The sequence below is a fragment of the Brassica oleracea genome, chromosome C7 (assembly GCF_000695525.1).
Source record: "Brassica oleracea var. oleracea cultivar TO1000 chromosome C7, BOL, whole genome shotgun sequence".
Lineage (NCBI taxonomy): Eukaryota > Viridiplantae > Streptophyta > Magnoliopsida > Brassicales > Brassicaceae > Brassica > Brassica oleracea.
Genome location: NC_027754.1, coordinates 27,734,563 through 27,739,544, shown reverse-complemented (window position 1 = coordinate 27,739,544; position 4,982 = coordinate 27,734,563).

Below are 4,982 nucleotides of genomic sequence, written 5' to 3'. Positions count from 1 at the left end.
CACATGCTGCTCATGCAACGAGCTCGCAAGGAGCAGGATCGTCTGATCTCACGCCTGAACAATGGAGAGCAATTTCTCAGATTATAAATGATGGGAAATCAAGTGCGCAATCAGAGAAGTTATCTGGTAAGAATATTGGAGATGTGATTATAGACTCAGGGGCTTCTCATCACATGACAGGAGATTTGAGTCTTCTTGTGAATGTGAAAGAAACTCTACCGTGTGTTGTTGGGTTTGCAGATGGAAGAACCTCAACTTCGGTACATATGGGTGATATGATTCTAACAAATCGTATTTCACTCAAGGATGTGTTGTTTGTGCCAAAGTTGGATTGTAGCTTGATTTCGGTTTCCAAGCTGTTGAAACATTCCAATTGCTTTGCCTTATTTACGGATTCTATTTGTGTATTGCAGGACCGTTCTTCGAAGACTCTGATTGGAGCAGGTGAGGAACGTGGTGGGGTTTATTTCTTCAGGGATGTGAGAGTTGCAGAGGCTAACTGAGCTGTAACAAGTGATGATCAGCTCCTATGGCATAGGCGACTTGGGCATCCAGCTTTTTCGATTTCATCTTCTTTATCTACTTTGTCTAGTGTTTTAAATAAAGCTAGCTCTAGTCCTTGTGACGTGTGTTTTAGAGCAAAGCAAACCAGAGATGTTTTCAGTGATAGTATTAATAAACAAGCAAGTGTTTTGAGCTTATACATGTCGACGTGTGGGGACCTTACCGTGTACCTTCCTCTTGTGGAGCTGTGTATTTTCTTACTGTGGTGGATGATTTTTCAAGAGCCGTATGGACTTATTTACTACTTGCGAAATCAGAAGTAAAGAGAGTAATGCAGAGGTTTTGTGCTTATGCTGTGAAACAATTCAGTAAAGAAGTTGAGATAGTCAGAAGTGACAATGGGATGGAGTTCATGTGTTTAGAAGAGTATTTTCGAGACAATGGCATTGTTCATTAGACAAGTTGTGTTGCTACACCACAGCAAAATGGGCCTGTGGAAAGGAAGCATAGACATATATTGAATGTTGCAAGGTCGCTCTTGTTTCAATCAAATTTGCCAGTCAAGTTTTGGGGAGAGGCAATTTCAACAGCGACACACGTTATTAACATGACTCCATCTGTGGTGTTAAAAGGGAAATCACCGTATGAGGTGTTATTTGGCAAGAAGCCGTCATATGATACGTTGAGAGTCTTTGGGTCGTTGTGTTATGTTCATCGACGAGATAGGAGTAAGGACAAATTTGGAGAAAGGAGCAGAAAGTGTGTCTTTGTGGGCTATCCTTTTGGCAAGAAAGCTTGGAGGGTCTATGACATTGAGAAGAATGAGTTTGTGGTGTCACGTGACGTGAGTTTTATTGAGGACGTGTTTCCTTTCAGTGAGATGAGTGGAGATGCGGTTCATCAAATTGAGTTAACAGGAGGATCTGACGATGACTGGACGATAGAAACGATCGTAGTTGACAGGGGGAGTACCTCTCAGGCAATGGATGAGTCTATTACTCCAGTTGACAATAGTTTCGAAGCAGAAACAACATTCACAAAGAATATCCAAGGCAATGTTCATACGGTATTCAGCCAACCAGGAAGGGTACAAGTGCTATGCACCAGAGTTAAGAAAGGTTATGGTGTCAAGAGATGTGAAGTTTGTGGAATCCAAGGGGTATTATGATGAGAAGAGTTGGGAAAACCTTAGAGACCTTTCTCATACTACCTCGGATAAGGAAAAAATTGAGGATAATCTTGGTATCAGCCAACCAAAGCCAAGGGAAGAAGCAAATGGACCACCTACCCAAGAGGTTGAACATGTTGAAGAGGAAGTCCATGAGATCTATGGCAAATGGATGTGAAGAATGCATTCCTTCAATGGGATCTAGAGGATGAAGTCTACATGTGTCCACCTCCTGGTTTAAAGCATTTGGTTAAGCCAGGAAATGTTCTAAGACTAAAGAATGTAATTTATGAGCTGAAACAATCACCAAGAGCTTGGTACCACAAGTTGAGCACTACCTTGAATAGGAGAGGGTTTAGGCGATCTGAGGCAGACCACACTCTATTTACTCTCACCAGCCAACAAGGTATAGTAGTCATCCTTGTGTATGTTGATGATATCATCATCACAGGAAATGACAAAGAAGGTATACTAAAAACCAAAGCTTACTTGAAATCTGTATTTGAGATTAAGGATCTAAGTGAACTAAAGTATTTTCTTGGAACTGAAGTATGCCGCTCTAAAGAAGGGCTCTTCTTATCCCAAAGAAAATACACACTTGATCTCTTGAATGGAACATGTATTCTTGGAGAGAAACCAGCTAAGACACCATTGGAAGATGGCTACAAGATCTTGCATGAGGGGGAGTATGAAGACACTCAATTTGATGATCCAAAACAATACAGAAGACTAGTTGTTAAGCTCATATAATTAACCATTACTAAACCTGATATTTACTTTGCTGTGAACCAGGTGAGCCAGCACATGCAAGTGCCAAAGGTTCATCATTGGAATATGGTATAAAGGATTATTCGACTCCAGGCCAAGGAGTTTAGATGAGATGCAATGGGAACACTGAAGTGGTTGGATATTGTGATGCTGATTGGGCAGGAGATAGAAAGGATAGGAAGTCAACTACATGCTATTGTACTTTCATTGGAGGCAATCTTGTCACTCGAGAAAGCAAGAAGCAGAAGGTGGTCTCATGTTCAAGCGCTGAAGCAGAGTATCGAGCAATGAGGAAGCTCACAAAAAAATTGGTTTGGATAAAAGGGCTTCTAAAAGACTTAGGCATAGATATTACTACACCAATCACAGTGCATTGTGACAACTAGGCAGCCATTCACATAGCTTCGAACTCAGTGTTCCATGAAAGGACTAAACATATTGAGTCAGATTGTCATCAAGTGAGAGATGCTATTCAAGATAGAGTGTTGGAGACAGTGCATGTACGAACAACAGAACAGCTAGCGGATGTGTTAACAAAGGCATTGGGGAGAGTTCAGTTTGAAAATTTGCTGTTCAAGTTGGGTGTTAGAAACTTTCATATTCCCAACTTGAGGGGGAGTATTGGAGGTTGTGGATAATGATAACATATTATGTATTGAGATAATGATGTATTTAGAGATAGGAGTTATCTCTAACCAAAGTCGGTTATGAGAAGTTGTATATATACTGTCATACGTGAATGAATAAACCTAAGCAGTTCTATTAGATTTACAGTAACCGTAGTAACCAATAATGCAAAGTTAACGTTGAATTCTGAGAATGCCTGTTATCTTAATCTTCTTAAGATCTGTTGAATTCTCAAAGAATGCTCAGAAATAAGGAATCAAAAGTTGTTTAACACAAATCTCTAAGTTTTATAAATCAATAATCACAATTATGACTCTTACAAATCAAGAGCTCACTATTTATACTTATAAGAAAAGATCTATGTCCTTAAGGATTAGGATCTAACATTTTATCCTAAAGTCTTTAATCATTATCTTTCTAAATATTAAGAATACTAATGTTTATCTAGAACAAGAATAAAAGGAAACTATAAAACCAAAGCTCAATAGAAATAGGATGGTACGCTGCATCAAAAGGTGATAACAAGTCGCTGTTAATGTTATTCACAAAGCAAAGGTTAGTGCATTATCTGATTTGATGTCTTCTGGTTCTGTAGTAGTTATGAGATATGTTAGGAGAGAAGTTGATCTGTTTGTAATTTATTGTGTAGATTGCGATGGCTACTGCCATTGAAAATGTGAGGAGGGAAGTGAAGATATTGAAAACTTTGGCTGGTCATGATAATCTCCTCATTTCGATGATGCATATGAGGATCATGATGATGTCTATATTGTGATGGAGTAAGCTCTCTTGTATCTCAGACTTTCTTGGAGAGTCTTAAACAAGTGGTTTGTTGTTTTAGGCTATGTGAAGAAGGAGAGATTTAGGATAGAATATTTTCAAGGTAAGAGGACAGTACACATCAGATGTATGATTTTTTTTGTTATATACTGAACTTGGTGTTGTGTATTATGTGCGGAGGCGGGAAGTACACAATGGAGGATGCAAAGACTGTTATGATACAAATATTGAATGTGGTTGCATTTTGTCATCTCCAAGGTGTTGTACATCGAGAACTCAAACATGAGGTGACTATAAGACTCTGTAAGACAGTAAACACTTGGTAAAAATGCAACCAAGTTAAAAAAATAGAAGCTTTTTTTTTGGTTAAAAAAAAATAGAAGCTTTTTTTTTTGGTTAAAAAAAAATAGAAGCTTAACGCTTAATAGAAACGCTAATTCAAATTTATTCGTCCTACATAATATCTATTTGCTAATCTGCGTCATCTACTTTACTTAAAGTTTTTCTTTCGGTTTGCTTCAGATTCAGAGTCAAAGAAATGCACCATTAACATTTACCTCTGGGACAAGCAGCCATAGAAATCTGAAAATGGCAGCATTAGCATTGACCTCTAGGTTACCATCTTATGCTCTTTTAATTTTGAGCAACAAAAAGCTGGAAGCTTTATCAAAGGGTAAAGATCGAAGCCATGTGATGCAGGTTGGTATTTCTAACGAGGGGATGATTTTGGACAGTTTAGTATAGCTTGGATTTGAAATCTAGAAGTTAGTCAATTAAGAAAAATATATGTATATATCAAGGTCACTCTACACCATGATATCTTTCTTGGCATTTGAAAGTATTTGATTTTGCATATTGTTATTGCTACATAAGAAATCTCCTATATATTAATTGAGAAGCATTTGAAAAATTAAAACCTTAATTTTGTATTAATTAAAAAAACTCCAAATTTTAGGTGGCACTCTAAATGCCTTCTAAATTCCATTTCAAAGAATTCTAGAGCATATAGTTTAATCTAATGGTGTTACATTATTTCATAATTATATAACATTAGAGAATATTATATTAACCTAAAATATAGAAAGTGTGTATTCTTTCCTTAAATAAAAGCTACGGAATTACCTAATATGATTTA